The sequence below is a fragment of the Hyperolius riggenbachi genome, chromosome 3 (assembly GCF_040937935.1).
Source record: "Hyperolius riggenbachi isolate aHypRig1 chromosome 3, aHypRig1.pri, whole genome shotgun sequence".
NCBI lineage: Eukaryota > Metazoa > Chordata > Amphibia > Anura > Hyperoliidae > Hyperolius > Hyperolius riggenbachi.
The window spans coordinates 508,883,492-508,902,484 of record NC_090648.1 but is presented as its reverse complement, the minus strand read 5'-3'; the positions used below and the strand labels follow the sequence as shown (position 1 = coordinate 508,902,484).

The 18,993-nt window shown below is 50.0% G+C and overlaps 1 protein-coding gene across 1 annotated transcript in view; it reads left to right on the top strand.

Moving 5' to 3' along the window:
* Positions 1 to 5,794: 5,794 nt before the first annotated feature.
* The window catches only part of LOC137561777 (solute carrier family 45 member 3-like), a 67,618-nt gene continuing 54,419 nt past the window's right edge, over positions 5,795 to 18,993 (top strand). Inside the window, exon 1 of the mRNA XM_068273137.1 lies at positions 5,795 to 5,860. The gene's annotated coding sequence lies outside the window, so the exon portion shown is untranslated. The remainder of the gene's footprint in view (positions 5,861 to 18,993) is intronic.

Sequence of the window (18,993 nt, the reverse complement as noted above, 5' to 3'; positions counted from 1 at the left end):
AATTGGTACCGGAAAGCAGAATCGGTAATTGGCAATGGTGGAATGCGGATTTACCGCGGAATCGGAAATTGGCATTTCCGACCATCCCTAGTTCAGACATTCTGCACACACTGACCAACAAAGCGGCTGATATCTTAATTTACATGTCGTTTATCCAGCTTGATAATGGACAAAGGACTGGATAGAACAATGGACTAGATTAAACAACTGATCAAACGACTGTATGTTTGAATGTCTATTAGTTGGACAAACGACTAGAAGTCATTTGTACACATGAACGGACCTAAAGGCCCATACACACGTCGGATTTTTGCGAATGACCCGTCGTTTTAACGTTCCGTCGTTCAGTCGCTCGCACGTCAAATCCGACGTGTGTACAGACTATCGTTCGGGTGATAAGACTGGTTTCCAGCGATCCGCCGGGCGGATCGCTGGAAACCAGTCTTATCACGCGAACGATAGTCCGTATATCGTTCGCGTGATAAGACTGGTTTCCAGCGATCCGCCCGTATGTATGGAAAAATCCGACGTATGTATGGGCCTTTACAGTCATTTGAAGGACAGTTGGTCCAACTGATCAACCAAGCGGATCGGGCAAACCGGCTGTTATCAGTTGCTCGACTGCGCAAACACACTTCCAACTTGTCGGTCAAACGGCAAGTTGAACGACAAGTTGGGTGGAAAATCAGGACGTGTGTACGTACCTTTACGCAGACTTGCATCAGCTATATCAGAATCTGGAGAAGTTAATTCGATCACGCATGTCTGTAAGCAAGAAAGTGTATCCGAGGCGACCTCGTGTCAAAAAATACATACGTACCTAAGAAGAGTGTGGTAGAGGGTGATCGACACCCTAAAATAGAACGCCAAAACAACTGAAGCCCTAATGGTGCAGTATGTCATGAGCTAAATTATTAAATGTAAAAAAACGGTGGTACTCACAAAGGAAGATTGCACAAGGGGCAACCAACCACTGAAGGCAGGTGGAGATTTATAAACCCGACTCCTCTCGGGTGACCGGCTGGAACTGGATCTGGTCGCACTCTTGGCAAAACAACAACGACCTATCAGTGCCAGAGCCGCTCGGTATCGGAGTACACCACTCCAAAGGAGGGCGAAAAGCACTAAGGAGGGCAGAGGCGCCCCATGAGAGATAAAACTTAAAAACAGCTAAAATAATAAAGGGAGAGGCGGCTTACTTCTATAATGACACATAAATACACATGATGTTTAATTATGAACAGGCAAGGCGTTTCGTGGGTTTAAAGCCCACTTCCTAAGGCCAAATAAAGTGCCTAAAACATCAATTTAAAAGGAGCTCAGTACTTGAGTAAATAGATACACATACATCCATAAATACATAGCAGTATATAAAAAAATACAAATACAAATGACATAAGAAAATACATCTAGAATTGTATTCGTATTTGTTTTATTAATATACTTACTAGCTGATGGCCCGACATTGCCTGGGTAAGCATTTGGCTGGTGTTGACTGTGGCCGCTTTTTCTAACCCTAACACAGAATTACTCAATTACCAAGTTTGTGAGCTTTGTGGTCTTTGGCATCAAGTAATTTGCATTGAAATTAAACAAATCTGATTGGCTGTTTGTGGCTCCACCCCCTTTTCTGAATTTGAACCCCAGTCACCCAATGAACAACTGTACCAGGTGTGAAGCTTGTGCCATTAACAGTGCAAGAATGGCAGCAATTAAATATTCCATTTGAAAATCAATAGGTGAAATTTAATTGACTTTTGCAGGCTCCACCCACCCACTGAATATTAATCCCTGTCACCCAGTGACCAACTGTGCCAAGTGTGAAAACCCTGCCATTAACAGTGTAAGAATGGCTGCAGTTTACATTTTCCAGTGATATTTGTATTTGTCTCCTCCCACTTTTTGGTTATGGGGATACAAAGTATCATATATGTTGTTCCAGGTAATGTACTATGTGTGTGCCAAATTTCATTCAAATCCGTTCAGCCATTGTTGCGTGATCGAGTAAAACATCCAAACTTTTGCATTTATACTAGTGAGATATGTATTTATTAATGTACTAGGGACCTTAGCCCGTTTAATAACAGGCTCTAGGTCTGTCACCGCCGCCACCTGTCAGCGCACATGCGCGCGCCTGCCCCCCACATGCGCCTGCCCCCCACATGCGCCTGCCCCCGTGCGCACATGCTCGCCCAGCCGCCCCCCTAGCCGTCCTGCTCCCGGCTAATGGCTGTCCCTGCGGCACATGCGCAGTAGTGCAAACTCAGGGACAAACACACACGGACATGGGACGCAGAGACACTCTCTGACCTTTTTCAGCATTTACCGAGTTTCGCCAAAAATAAGACAGTGTCTTATATTAATTTTGCACCAAAAGATGTGCTAGGACTTATTTTCAGGGGATGTCTTATATTTCTATAAACATGCAAGTTCCTGTGCTGTGTGTCCTCCTGCCTTCGCCTCAGTACCGCCTCTTCCTCTGCTGGATCCACCTCTTGCGTGCTCCGTATCCCCCTTGTACCTTTAGTGTCCTCCTGCTGTCCAACTCAGTATCCATGTCCCCCTCTATCCCTTCTTTCGCTTTGTTTTCCGCTGTCCTCTATGTCCTCCTGGTGTCCCCCAGTCCTTTGATATCCCCTTGCATCCTCTTCTTTCCCCTAGATCCATGCCGCTGTGTCCCTGAGCTTCGGTCTATGAGAAGAAGAACTGCAACTTGTGTTTCTGGGCTCCAGAAATAACAAAAGTTGCCATACTTTTTTTCCCTTACTGACACCAGGGCTTACTTTCGGGGTAGGGCTTATATTTTGAGTATGCTGGAAATTCTTGCTAGGGCTTACCTTCGGGGGATGTCTTAATTTGGGGGAAAGGGGGTAGTTGCCAGCCTCTGAGGTCCATGTGGAGTGGATCACCCTCATGGTGCTCTCCAGCAACTCCCTACAGCTAATGAACCACCCAAAGACCAGATTATCCAGCTTCAGCACAGAGGAGGCCATCATGGTGACCTCCCGAAACTTGCAGAAGATCATCTTCCAAGACTATCACATTTCTATTTTCCCAGACATGGTACTCTGTCTCTGTCACCCTGAGGAAAAGGTGGGAACTCAAACCCGTGACAAACAGTTCAGGTATCACAATGGGCAGTCTCTGCTCTACTTGCAGATGACACCATATTCTTCTCTCTTAAAAACCCTTTTGTCTCGCTCCTGAATTTGTTCAAGGCAACTGAACTTTTCCATAAGTATTCCGGTTTCAAGATAATTCAAAGTCAGAGATCATTCCTTTTAGCCACCATCGCTTGTCGGTAATCTGATCGGGCCACGCTCCTCTACATGAGCATGGCCATACTGCGCCTGCACAGTAAGTCGGAGCTGCCGTCATGGGCTGCCATACACATGTCTGATTGTCGGCTGAGGCAGTCGTTATCGGAACTGAGGTTCCATACTTACCTGGGCTTCCTTAAACCCCCTTGCCTTGAGGCCGCTCGTTCCTTGCTTTCTCCTGTCACTGGCATTTCAGCCCAAAAGCCTGGCCAAGTCGTGCTTCGTCACGCATGCGCGGCCTGGCCAGGCACGCTCCCCCGTCGCACTACCTGCACAGTAGTACTGCGCAATCGCAGAAGGCTTGCAGCCACGGGAGCGAGACGGGGAGTGCGCCTGGCCACGCAATCGCGATGAAGCATGACTCGGCTTGGCCAGGCTTTCAGGCTGAATCGCTGGGGACAGGAGCCCCCTGGGGAGCTGGCATGGGACAAGCGGCCTCAAGGGGGTTTATGGAAGCCCCAGGTAAGTATGGTACCCGAGACGCTTCTCCTCTCAGGTACACTTCAAGTCAGGTGTGTGTACGGCCTTTAGGCAACCACAGTATTAGGCAGGTGGAGCATTCTATTTCCACGTGGATTGGGTATCCTCTTCAGTATAGGTTGGGTTATGCTGGGCATACACGAGTCGACCCGGCGGCTTGATTAGCCGCCGGATCGACTCCCGCCGCGTAGCAGTCGGCTCTGAGGAGGAATTGAGGGGGGAGGGGAGTGGGGGGGGGGAACCCTTCACAAATCATGTCTAGCCTGCACTATCTGTAGAACTGCTATTGAGCACTTCTTAACCTTCTTGCCGGTTATCCCGAGCTCAGCTCGGGGTAACCTGCGCAGAAGGATTTCTCCGGCCCCGCTGGGCCGATTTTCAAAATTGTTTTTTTTACTGCACGCAGCTAGCACTTTGATAGCTGCGTGCATATTCCGAACGCCGCCGATTCGCCGCTACCCCCCTCCAGACCCCTTGCGCAGCCTGGCCAATCAGTGCCAGGCAGCGCTGAGGGGTGGATCGGGATTCCCTCTGATGTCCATGACGTCGGTGACGTCATCCCGCCCAGTCGCCATGGCGACCGGGGAAGCCCAGCAGGAAATCCCGTTCTGAACGGGATTTCCTGCTTACTCTGATCGCCGAAGGCGATCGGAGTGGGTAGGGGGATGCCGCTTGTCAGCGGCTATCATGTAGCGAGCCCTGGGATGATTTAAAAAAAAAAAAAATTTAAAAAAATTGCTACGCTGCCCCCTTGCCGTCAGAATTGGAACGGCAAGGGGGTTAATCTGCAGCAGTTTAGGAATGGATTTGCACTTTGCTTAACTGTAGCTCTAGAAATCCACGCTAAACTGCCGGTATTATGAAGGATTTGGGAAGTTTCTTACTATCATGCAGAACAGTTCCTCTGCTGGTTAGAACAGTTTTTGAAGAAAAAACTGTCAGTAATGTTTTGATAAATCTGGCCCAATGTGTTTTGCGGGGCCTGCCGGCTTCCTTTGATCTGCAGTACAGTGTCTTATGCAGTTATCCGCACAGACAGGAAGCACCTATAAGACACCGTACTGAAGGCCTGAGGAAGCTGGCAGATCCCGCTAAATGTTTTGTATTTTCCTGTGTCCAATAAAATACATTTTACATTGGGAAACGTCCTCCCATTTTTTTGTGCCCAGCTAATTCTGGTTCTTGCAGATTAAAGAGAAACTCCAGTGAAGATAATGTAGTAAAAAAGTGCTTAAATTTTGCAATAATGATGTATAAATGATTTAGTCAGTGTTTGCTCATTGTAAAATCTTCCCTCTCCCTGATTTACATTCTGACATTTATCACATGGTGACATTTTTACTGCTGGCAGGTGATGTCACTGGAAGGAGATGCTGCTTGCTTTTTTGGCAGTTGGAAACAGCTGTAAACAGCTGTTATTTCCCACAATGCAATAAGGCTCCCACAGTGTGATGTCAGAACCATGGTCCTGACATCACACTGTGGGAGGGGTTTCACCACAATATCAGCCATACAGCGCCCCCTGATGATCCATTTGTGAAAATGAATAGATTTCTCATGGGAAAGGGAGTATCAGCTACTGACTGGGATGAAGCTCAATTCTTGGTTACAGTTTCTCTTATAGGAACATTAGAATGTGAAACTCATTCCAGTGTGGATAAACTGAATTTAGCTGATGCAGTGAGGATGAGGTGTAGTAAGATTGGATTGGAGGGATCTGTCCATACACCACAGCTGAGATGAGATTGGAGGAGATTGTACAGTGTATGAGTATGTCGGTGATTGGTTGGCTCTGGGAAGCGTGGCTGGTGGATGAGGCATCCAGGTGACTGGAGTCTATGCTAATAGTGCACCTTTTGTGCCTCTCCCCCCTCCCCTGTGATGTGCTGGGGGAGTGTAAGCCCACCCCTGTCCCCTGATCATCCCTCTCCTCTCTCCTCCACACTTCTGTCTGCTCTGAGTCAGTCTCTCTCTGCCCGGAGTTTCCGTTTCCTGCTGCCTCCTCCTCCAACTACCGGAGCCCGATCCCCGGGATCAGCAGAGCCGGGCGGGATGATGGGGTAAGAGAGGGGCGGGGAGGGGGGAGAGCGCTCGCGCCGGCGGGGAAGGGAGGGGGGAGAGCGCTCGCGCGGCACACATTGTTACATTGTATCACTCAGCGTTCTATTATTGTCCCAACATTCCACAAGTTCATCCTGAGACCGGACAGCCCCCCCCCCCCCTCCTTCTGCCACATCAGCGGGGGCAGCTCAGCCCCATAGAGCGCCCTGATGTCCGGGACAGGCTCTGCGCTGCACATGTACCCCGGAAATAAGAGAACTTTTATGGCTGAAAACTCCATGAATGAGAGCAAGCGATGTACATGAGCAGCCTGCAGCTCCCAGAGTGGGGCAGACAGACGTCTATAGGCTGACTAAGCAGCTCAGTTCATATGCTCAGGGAGTCTCTCCATGATAAAGTCATTTTTTTTGGAGATCATACATTTGATTATTTCTAAAAGTTCATAAAACCATTATTTGAATGACATCTACAAATGTTCACATCTAGGGCGTTTTCGGCCTTTTTTCAAGCGCGGGTGATCACTCACCTTTTTGGCGTTCCATCATGCGCTTCACTGACGTCACTTCCGGCAACGCCGTCCACTTACAATACAGTGGGCGGCGTTGCAGGAAGTGACGTCAGTGGAGCGCACGCTGGAACTTGGAAAAGGTGAGTGATCCCCGCCCATTGCCTCTTAATCATAGAGCTGGTACTTTACTTTTTAAAGCTGGAAGGAAGCGCAGATCTGGGGACCCAGGCGAGGGGGGGGGGGGTCCGACCCCCGCCCCCCCCCCCCCTCCCCACCGCTAGGCCCAATACCCTCATTCTGCTCGCTACCCCTCCAGCTCGGCAGGCGGTCCCCCGCACCTATAGACCGGTGGTTGCCGCCCCCCCAGAAATGCCGCCTGAGGCAAATGTTTCACCCTGCCTCATGAGCGGGCCAGCCCTGGTTGTGCAATGAGTCTCTATGAGAAGGTTCATATCAGCGTGTTTTGTCTGCTTTGCGCTCAGCATAGTGGTGCCTGAACCATTTTCGGGTGATTTAGGTCTAATGGAAGGTATAGGAAGAGCGCTAAACGCTCACAAAATTCCGATCCGCTCAGATAAGCGCTGTATGGGCCATTTTTGAGCTGATTTTGCCTCAATGGAAGGAATAAGAAAAACGCAAACGCTCACAAAATCACTTTCTGCAGCGATTGCGTTTGCGTTTAAGAATAATTGCATTTTATTTAATCTTCAGGTTCAAAGGGCTTGAGCCACAAACCCGTGCTAACTGTTAGCACGTGAAATGCTGCTCGCGGACTTTTGCGCGCAAAAGTCCGCGAGCGGCACTTCACGTGCTAACAGTTAGCACGGGTTTGTGACTCAAACCCAAAGAGTTCCTGACTTGCGCCAGGGAGTGAATTTAAAAAAAAAAATCGCTCTTAAAAAGCGCTTAGAGAAGCGCTTTTAATAAAAACCGCTGCGCGCAGTGGAGCACTGGGTGGCGGTAAAAAAAAATCATGCACAAAATTGCAAAAACTTTGCATTTGCAATTTCGATTTTAGATGTGAACACGCCTTTATGGAGGGCTAGATATATATTGCGTCGTAGTGGCATAGCTAGAGATCGTGGGACCCTATAGCAAAACTATTATGGGGCCCTCAGATTTAGGCACCTCCTGCCGCTACAGTATGGATACGAGATGTTACAGTAGGGGGTACTTGGCTGAAGCAGTCCACTCCTGACAATGCTCACCCCATTTTGTCGCTAGCCTACTCGAGGGGACCCAGCGGGAAACCTCATAGACCAACGCCCACTTCCTGCTCACGGCATTCTGCTCCCGCCCACTAGTGTGTTGAAATATGGGAACCAGGGGGAAATACTAATGATAAAATTGCACACCAGGACCCACGCCTGTGGCTTACTAAACCTATCCGCTTGGTGGCATGGGTCCCCTACTTCTTACAAACTAGTGGTCGCGTCCATATTGTTGTAGGCTGGAAGTGTCTGTGGGCCCCCTCAACTACATTAGCGCCACACCTCCCCCCAACTCCTATCCCTGTCTGCCACGCCTTCCAACTCCACACCTTCCCCGGTATACCTTCCGCCACACCTCCCTCCAACTCCTATCCCTGTCTGCCACGCCTTCCAACTCCACACCTTCCCCGGTATACCTTCTGCCACACCTCCCCCCAACTCCTATCCCTGTCTCCACACCTTTCCCGCTATATCTTCCTCCACTCCCCCGCCACACCTCCCCCCACTCCTACCCCCACTCCTACCCCTGTCTGCAACACCTACTCCTGCCACGCCTTCCAACTCCACACCTTCCCCGCTATATCTTCCTCCACTCCCCCGCCACACCTCCCCCCACTCCTACCCCTGTCTGCAACACCTACTCCTGCCACGCCTTCCAACTCCACACCTTCCCCTCTATACCTTCTGCCACACCTTCTCCTGCCACGCCTTCCAACTCCACACCTTCCCTGCTATATCTTCCTCCACTCCCCCGCCACACCTCCCCCCACTCCTACCCCTGTCTGCAACACCTACTCCTGCCACGCCTTCCAACTCCACACCTTCCCCTCTATACCTTCTGCCACACCTACTCCTGCCACGCCTTCCAACTCCACACCTTCCCCGGTATACCTTCTGCCACACCTCCCCCCCAACTCCTATCCCTGTCTCCACACCTTTCCCGCTATATCTTCCTCCACTCCCCCGCCACACCTCCCCCCACTCCTACCCCCACTCCTACCCCTGTCTGCAACACCTACTCCTGCCACGCCTTCCAACTCCACACCTTCCCCGCTATATCTTCCTCCACTCCCCCGCCACACCTCCCCCCACTCCTACCCCTGTCTGCAACACCTACTCCTGCCACGCCTTCCAACTCCACACCTTCCCCTCTATACCTTCTGCCACACCTTCTCCTGCCACGCCTTCCAACTCCACACCTTCCCTGCTATATCTTCCTCCACTCCCCCGCCACACCTCCCCCCACTCCTACCCCTGTCTGCAACACCTACTCCTGCCACGCCTTCCAACTCCACACCTTCCCCTCTATACCTTCTGCCACACCTACTCCTGCCACGCCTTCCAACTCCACACCTTCCCCGGTATACCTTCTGCCACACCTCCCCCCAACTCCTATCCCTGTCTCCACACCTTTCCCGCTATATCTTCCTCCACTCCCCCGCCACACCTCCCCCCACTCCTACCCCCACTCCTACCCCTGTCTGCAACACCTACTCCTGCCACGCCTTCCAACTCCACACCTTCCCCGCTATATCTTCCTCCACTCCCCCGGCACACCTCCCCCCACTCCTACCCCTGTCTGCAACACCTACTCCTGCCACGCCTTCCAACTCCACACCTTCCCTGCTATATCTTCCTCCACTCCCCCGGCACACCTCCCCCCACTCCTACCCCTGTCTGCAACACCTACTCCTGCCACGCTTCCAATTCCACACCTTCCCTGCTATATCTTCCTCCGTCCCCCGCCACACCTCCAACTCCTCTTACTCCTACCCTCACCTGCAGCACCTTCTCTCATCACACCTCAACCCCTCCCTTTTCTTATCCCCACCTGTAACACCCACCCTTTCACCTGCTAGTCCTTCCACTGCCACATCTTCCACACTTTCCCCGCCACACCTTCCTCTATCACTCCAATTCCTGATTTCCTTCCCTACAACTCAAGACTGGGCAGACTTTAGATGGACGAGCTGCCTAAGATTTGTTAGAAGTCTGATCAAGCTTGCAGATGTGGGCCAGTAGATTGCCACTGTCAGCCAGACCCCTTGGGGTTTTCCGGAAAAAAGAGCACTTGGCCCCTCCCTATGTGCAAACTTCCCTCCGCCACACATGTGGCCATTCAAATTCCCCCCCCCCCCATCTGAATCAGTATCCTTGTGGCAGGGTCGCGCAGCTGGGCACACACAGCATATTATTTACCTCCTCCAGAGCCTCTCTGTTCTCCCTGGCAGCCGCCCGCTCTATTCTTACATACCTCCAGCTACCGACGTATGTCACGTGATCGGGAGCCAGGTATGCATGTCACGTGATCGGGAGCCAGGTATGCATGTCATGTGATCAGGAGCCAGGTATGCATGTCACGTGATCGGGAGCCAGGTATGCATGTCACGTGATCGGGAGCCAGGTATGCATGTCACGTGATCGGGAGCCAGGTATGCATGTCACGTGATCGGGAGCCAGGTATGCATGTCACGTGATCGGGAGCCAGGTATGCATGTCACGTGATCGGGAGCCAGGTATGCATGTCACGTGATCGGGAGCATGGTATGTATGTCACGTGATCGGGAGCCAGGTATGCATGTCACGTGATCGGGAGCCAGGTATGTATGTCGTGATCGGGAGCCAGGTATGCATGTCACGTGATCGGGAGCCAGGTGTGCATGTCACGTGATCGGGACCATGGTATGCATGTCACGTGATCGGGAGCCAGGTATGCATGTCACGTGATCGGGAGCCAGGTATGCATGTCACGTGATCGGGAGCCAGGTATGTATGTCGTGATCGGGAGCCAGGTATGCATGTCACGTGATCGGGAGCCAGGTATGCATGTCACGTGATCGGGAGCCAGGTATGCATGTCACGTGATCGGGAGCCAGGTATGCATGTCACGTGATCGGGTGCCAGGTATGCATGTCACGTGATCGGGTGCCAGGTATGCATGTCACGTGATCGGGAGCCAGGTGTGCATGTCACGTGATCGGGAGCCAGGTATGCATGTCACGTGATCGGGAGCCAGGTATGCATGTCACGTGATCGGGACCATGGTATGCATGTCACGTGATCGGGAGCCAGGTATGCATTTCACGTGATCGGGAGCCAGGTATGCATTTCACGTGATCGGGAGCCAGGTATGCAGGTCACGTGATCGGGAGCCAGGTACGCAGGTCACGTGATCGGGAGCCAGGTATGTATGTCGTGATCGGGAGCCAGGTATGCATGTCACGTGATCGGGAGCCAGGTATGCATGTCACGTGATCGGGAGCCAGGTATGGATGTCACGTGATCGGGAGCCAGGTATGCAGGTCACGTGATCGGGAGCCAGGTATGCATGTCACGTGATCGGGAGCCAGGTATGCATGTCACGTGATCGGGAGCCAGGTATGCATGTCACGTGATCGGGAGCCAGGTATGCATGTCACGTGATCGGGAGCCAGGTATGCATGTCACGTGATCGGGAGCCAGGTATGCATGTCACGTGATCGGGAGCCAGGTATGCATGTCACGTGATCGGGAGCCAGGTATGCATGTCACGTGATCGGGAGCCAGGTATGCATGTCACGTGATCGGGAGCCAGGTATGCATGTCACGTGATCGGGAGCCAGGTATGCATGTCACGTGATCGGGAGCCAGGTATGCATGTCACGTGATCGGGAGCCAGGTATGCATGTCACGTGATCGGGAGCCAGGTGTGCATGTCACGTGATCGGGAGCCAGGTATGCATGTCACGTGATCGGGAGCCAGGTATGCATGTCACGTGATCGGGACCATGGTATGCATGTCACGTGATCGGGAGCCAGGTATGCATTTCACGTGATCGGGAGCCAGGTATGCATTTCACGTGATCGGGAGCCAGGTATGCAGGTCACGTGATCGGGAGCCAGGTACGCAGGTCACGTGATCGGGAGCCAGGTATGTATGTCGTGATCGGGAGCCAGGTATGCATGTCACGTGATCGGGAGCCAGGTATGCATGTCACGTGATCGGGAGCCAGGTATGGATGTCACGTGATCGGGAGCCAGGTATGCAGGTCACGTGATCGGGAGCCAGGTATGCATGTCACGTGATCGGGAGCCAGGTATGCATGTCACGTGATCGGGAGCCAGGTATGCATGTCACGTGATCGGGAGCCAGGTATGCATGTCACGTGATCGGGAGCCAGGTATGCATGTCACGTGATCGGGAGCCAGGTATGCATGTCACGTGATCGGGAGCCAGGTATGCATGTCACGTGATCGGGAGCCAGGTATGCATGTCACGTGATCGGGAGCCAGGTATGCATGTCACGTGATCGGGAGCCAGGTATGCATGTCACGTGATCGGGAGCCAGGTATGCATGTCACGTGATCGGGAGCCAGGTATGCATGTCACGTGATCGGGAGCCAGGTATGCATGTCACGTGATCGGGAGCCAGGTATGCATGTCACGTGATCGGGAGCCAGGTATGCATGTCACGTGATCGGGAGCCAGGTATGCATGTCACGTGATCGGGAGCCAGGTATGCATGTCACGTGATCGGGAGCCAGGTATGCATGTCACGTGATCGGGTGCCAGGTATGCATGTCACGTGATCGGGTGCCAGGTATGCATGTCACGTGATCGGGAGCCAGGTGTGCATGTCACGTGATCGGGAGCCAGGTGTGCATGTCACGTGATCGGGAGCCAGGTATGCATGTCACGTGATCGGGAGCCAGGTATGCATGTCACGTGATCGGGACCATGGTATGCATGTCACGTGATCGGGAGCCAGGTATGCATTTCACGTGATCGGGAGCCAGGTATGCATTTCACGTGATCGGGAGCCAGGTATGCAGGTCACGTGATCGGGAGCCAGGTACGCAGGTCACGTGATCGGGAGCCAGGTATGTATGTCGTGATCGGGAGCCAGGTATGCATGTCACGTGATCGGGAGCCAGGTATGCATGTCACGTGATCGGGAGCCAGGTATGGATGTCACGTGATCGGGAGCCAGGTATGCAGGTCACGTGATCGGGAGCCAGGTATGCATGTCACGTGATCGGGAGCCAGGTATGCATGTCACGTGATCGGGAGCCAGGTATGCATGTCACGTGATCGGGAGCCAGGTATGCATGTCACGTGATCGGGAGCCAGGTATGCATGTCACGTGATCGGGAGCCAGGTATGCATGTCACGTGATCGGGAGCCAGGTATGCATGTCACGTGATCGGGAGCCAGGTATGCATGTCACGTGATCGGGAGCCAGGTATGCATGTCACGTGATCGGGAGCCAGGTATGCATGTCACGTGATCGGGAGCCAGGTATGCATGTCACGTGATCGGGAGCCAGGTATGCATGTCACGTGATCGGGAGCCAGGTATGCATGTCACGTGATCGGGAGCCAGGTATGCATGTCACGTGATCGGGAGCCAGGTATGCATGTCACGTGATCGGGAGCCAGGTATGCATGTCACGTGATCGGGAGCCAGGTGTGCATGTCACGTGATCGGGAGCCAGGTGTGCATGTCACGTGATCGGGAGCCAGGTATGCATGTCACGTGATCGGGAGCCAGGTATGCATGTCACGTGATCGGGACCATGGTATGCATGTCACGTGATCGGGAGCCAGGTATGCATTTCACGTGATCGGGAGCCAGGTATGCATTTCACGTGATCGGGAGCCAGGTATGCAGGTCACGTGATCGGGAGCCAGGTACGCAGGTCACGTGATCGGGAGCCAGGTATGCATGTCACGTGATCGGGAGCCAGGTATGCATGTCACGTGATCGGGAGCCAGGTATGCATGTCACGTGATCGGGAGCCAGGTATGGATGTCACGTGATCGGGAGCCAGGTATGCAGGTCACGTGATCGGGAGCCAGGTATGCATTTCACGTGATCGGGAGCCAGGTATGCATGTCACGTGATCGGGAGCCAGGTATGCATGTCACGTGATCGGGAGCCAGGTATGCATGTCACGTGATCGGGAGCCAGGTATGCATGTCACGTGATCGGGAGCCAGGTATGCATGTCACGTGATCGGGAGCCAGGTATGCATGTCACGTGATCGGGAGCCAGGTATGCATGTCACGTGATCGGGAGCCAGGTATGCATGTCACGTGATCGGGAGCCAGGTATGCATGTCACGTGATCGGGAGCCAGGTATGCATGTCACGTGATCGGGAGCCAGGTATGCATGTCACGTGATCGGGAGCCAGGTATGCATGTCACGTGATCGGGAGCCAGGTATGCATGTCACGTGATCGGGAGCCAGGTATGCATGTCACGTGATCGGGAGCCAGGTATGCATGTCACGTGATCGGGAGCCAGGTATGCATGTCACGTGATCGGGAGCCAGGTATGCATGTCACGTGATCGGGAGCCAGGTATGCATGTCACGTGTTCTGGAGCCAGGTATGCATGTCACGTGTTCTGGAGCCAGGTATGCATGTCACGTGATCGGGAGCCAGGTATGCAGGTCACGTGATCGGGAGACAGGTATGCATGTCACGTGATCGGGAGACAGGTATGTAGGTCACGTGATCGGGTATGAGGCTCCCCACAGCACCCGGAAAGGAAATACTCAGCAGAGGATTTCTGTACAGACGTCACTCTGATGCCTTTAGACTGCAGACACGCAGAGAGATGAATTTGAGCTGTTGAGGCCTCGCATGACACAAGGCATTGTGGGTCACATCACACCTGGGGGCCCTGCTCTCTGTTTTATGTGCTTTCGGTTTATTCACACTTTTTCTCTTGTGTGTTGCATTTATCTTACATCTGGCTCCAGTTTTGCTTGTGTTCCATAGATGTGTTTTGGGGAGGGGGAGGGGGTGAAGGATGATACCTCCGGGAGCAATTTGCAGCTGTGCGCTTTAAAAAGAATGTATGAACTTTTCTTTAGCATTAGTGTTTATTGTGTTTTCCACTTAAACAATGTAAACTTATTTTGACATTAGGAAAGTATGAAACATTACAAGTAAGCATTTTAAAGGGGACCTGAACTCTTGCACAGTACAGAAGGAAAACGTAGAGAAATGCACCTTGTATGTATTTAGACAGTTTAGCCTGTCTTAATTCCACCTCATACGTGACTAATCACAACTGTAATTTGATTTCTCAGCTGTGTCAGCAGGCTGCTAACGAGCAGCTAATTGGTAAAGACCCTAGGTCTGCTTCCATGAAAGCAGGAAGTAGACACACTGCAGATTTATTGCAGGATTTGTATCAGCTGTAACAAAGAAATATTTTGTCTTTTAAGGTTATTATGCTATTGCTCATCTTTTAGAGCAGCGATTAAGTTGTGTTCAGGTCTACAGTAACTAACTTATCTCAGCATGCAAGTAACAGAAATCTTCCTATTTTGGATAAGATAAAGACACTATGACCAGAAGGTAATTGAATCCCCACCTCCCTTTGTAGAGTTTGCACAGTGATGTGAGCCTGTTGTCTAGGTGATGTTTGCTGTGGGAGGGTCAGTAAGTTGTGGTAGTAGGGAGGGAAAATTGTCATTGAGCTGGATTGGAAAAAAAAATGGAAAGGACAGAAGTGATGCCATTTTTGGCCTCACAGAAAAACGGTAAAGATGGAAACCAGCAGATATATTATATTCTTTTTTTTTTTTTTTCATATCGCATTTCTCCTAAATATGACAGTAAACACTAAAAACTAAAACAACACTATAGGTAAGCTAAGTGAGTCATTTCTTATTTGATGATATTTTTTCCAGTTAATATGACATTTCGTCCCATGTACAGATGGGTACACAGCCGCTGGCTAGCAAAGCTATAAAAAAAATTAAATTTGAAAAATGCAGTAACTGAAGTCATGTTTATTGTTTACAGTAAGCAAGACTTGTGGTTCCCGGATTGAAAGGACCACTGTTGTGAACAATTTAAAATGTAAAATACATGTAAATACATGCAAATAAAAAACATCTTTCTTCCCGAGTAAAATGAGCCATAAATTACTTTTCTCCTATGTTGCTGTCACTTACAGTAGGTAGTAGAAATCTGACATTACTGAAAGGTTTTGGGCTAGTCCATCTCTCCATGGGGGATTCTCAGCATGGCCTTTATTCTTTATAAAGACACTCCCTGAAAAGGATTTATACAATGTTGCTGGCCAGCCTCCCTGCTCGCTGCACACTTTTTTTGGCAGTGAGATGGAGCAACTACCATTCACTAAGTGCTTTTGAAAATAAAGAAACCCCTAAGAGCCCCCCATGAGGAGATGGGCTAGTCCAAAACCTGTCAGTTCTGTCAGATTTCTACTACCTACTGTAAGGCTGGGTCCACACTAGGTCCGGAAACGTATCCGTGGCTGCGTTTTTCAAACCTGATGAAAAACGGAGTCCCGGATACTAATGTTTAAAATAGCAGCCAGCCTCACCCAAGTAAAAAACGGATCCGTCTGCGTTTGCAGGGATCCGTTTTCAAAACCTGAACGGAAGGTCCGGATCTGCTGCATTTTCACGCAACGGATCAGGACCACGGATACACGCAGGGGTAGTGAAAGTAATGAGAAAACGCATCTCCAGCTCCACAGGCAAAAAACGGATGTGAAAACGGATAGCCTGAGCTTTATGATTGGCCCAAAAAATCCTCCCACTCCTTCCTAATGATAGAGACGTTTTAAAACCTGAACGGAAACTGATACAAAACTGATGCAAAACTGATGCACTTTCATCAGTTTGCAGTACGGTGGGTACTTCCCCTGATCCGGACTGCAGTGTCCGTCCTGCAACCGGGTCTAGTGTGGACCCAGCCTAAGTGACAGCAACATAGGAGAAAGGTAATTAATGGCTCATTTTACTCTGGGAGAAATGTACTTTTTATTTGTATGTGTTTACATGTATTTTAAATTTTCAGATTTTGGTGACAGTGGTCTGGGCTTAGCTGGACTCTGAGCACACAAATGTGAACAGGGACAGGTATTGTGTGGCTTAACCTTCACCGTCTCCCGAGGGTCGTGAACTTTCGGTGACCTCATACACTCTGATCAGTTAATTAGCTGCAGAGGTCAGCTTCATGTGAACCTGGGCTACATGTAATCTTAAAGAGAAACTCCAACCAAGAATTGAACTTTTTCCCAATCAGTAGCTGATACCCCATTTTACATGAGAAAGACAATGATTTTCACAAACAGACCATCAGGGGGCGCTGTGTGACTGATTTTGTGCTGAAATCCCTCCCACAAGAACCTCTGAAGACCGCGGTACTCCTGGCAAACAGCCACAATGTAACAATGTTCAGAGACAGGAAACAGCTGTTATTAGCTGTCTAACAGCCAGAGCAGCTAGAAACAGCTAAATAACCTGCCCACAGTAACAATGTCTCCATGTAATAAATGTCAGAATGTGAATCTGGGAGAGGAAAGGTTTTACAATGAGCAAACACTGACTAAATCATTTATACATAATTATGGTAAAAAATGAAGCACTTTTTTTACTACATTATTTTCACTGGAGTTCCTCTTTAAAGGGGCAGTCCCTGCTAACAGCCAGCTATCCTCAGCTCCTCATACGAATAGCTCCCACACATCAGTGTCTCCTTTGCTTATGACAACTATAGAGGAACTGTTGTGAAAATAATGAATAAAATTGATTTTTTTTTCCAATATTCATTTATAGATTATTTAGTCAGTGTTTGGCCATTGTAAAATCTTTCCTCTCACCGATTTACATTCTAAAACTTATCACAGGTGGAGACCTCTTTAGTCCTGTCAGGTGATCTCTGCGGAATGTTTGTTTACTAAGAGAACTAAAGCCAGTACAAGATATACCTAGTCTACCAGAATGCTCTGGGCGGGAAATTACGCATAGCTAATACGCCTAGGTTGTGACATCACTGGGAGGGAGGGGCTACATTCAATATACAGCAATATATAGATATAGGGAGTGTTTCTGATGCTAAAACCAGGGAAATTACCGTAAAAGTGGGTATCTTAAATAATTTGCTGCATTATATTCTGTCATGACAGGGCCTCTTTCTGTTATTGCTGTGTTATTTTTTTTAAACCTGGACACTTTGGTCATCATGACTGACTGGATCTGCTTATAGTAAACCCTGAACACAAGAAAAATATGCCATACTGTACTTACCTGGGGCCTCGTCCAGCCCCCCCCCCCCCCCCCCCCCTCCCCATAGTCTGTGAGGTCTCTTAGCGTCCTCTGGGATCCCTCTGTTTCTCCTTCTGGTGGCTCTGTTAGTACGACTTCGTCAGGAGTCATGCGCAACTGCTTATGCGCAGCAGGTCTTTCTTGCGTGCCCGTCACGTGAGCGTTCTGCACATGCGCGGTTCCTGAAAGAATGGACTGCGCATGCGCAGAACACTGACGGTGATGGGCGCACAAATGTATACAATGAAGTATGGCCACCTCTGTATACCGCTCGTTACAGTTCTACTCAAAGGTATGAAACCCAGCATTTCTTATTTGCCCTAAAAGATTATTTACAGCCTATTCTATACAACCAGCATTTTTTTAAAGCAGAACAGCATTCAATCAGTTAAACACAGGACTTCCTTTTTCAATAGAAAGCTCCCTGCAGTGAGATCCAAATCCGAATAGGTGATAACCTCATCTTGTGTTTACTTAATTGTAGCAAGAGAGGAATGTAAACATTCCCTGGCAGTGGAGAAACTCCTAATGCTGGGAATACACGACTCGATTCTGAGCCATGTAGATGGCTCGATAGATCATTTCCGACACGTCTGATCTCCGGCCCGATCGTTTCCGCGCTCGATTCTGCATGGAGGACAACGGGAAAACATAAGAAAAATGAGCGGAAGATAAGAGAATCGCCTGCAGACTCGAGCGCGGGAATCGAGCGGCAAAATCGAGCCGTGTATGCCCAGAATAAAGCTCAGTACACACCATGCAATTTCCCGTCAGATAGATGGGTCGAATGGATAATTTCCAACAGGTCCGATCTGATCTTCCATCGTTATACTGATCGATTTGCATAGAAGTGATCAGAAAAATGATCGGAAATCCGATTGGATCTGTCGAAAATTATCGATTGACCCATCTCTCTGATGGGAAATTGCATGGTGTGTACCAGGTATGATCCAGATCAAACACAGCTCAGAAAAATTCACTGGTACATTAAAATATATAAATACAGCAGCTATGCAATAAAATGCAATAGCAGCTTTCAGAGCAGATAAACTGCAGTTTGGGAATTTGTGAACCTATCACTTGTGCACAAAAGCAAATATGACAACTGTATGGGTAATAACATTTTTATTGAATATTATGTCAGAGTTTTAATACCGCTTAATACTGCTTTTTTTTTTTATTTGAGCAGCCATGTTGGGGCACCAATCACCAGAAGATTTGATCACTGTGATCGAATTGCCTGAAAAAAAATTGATAAGTGTATGGGCACCTAAAAAAGTACCTGTCCTCAGCAGGGGGCATCCTCTGCTTTTGTCCCCTCAGCCCTCCTGCACTGC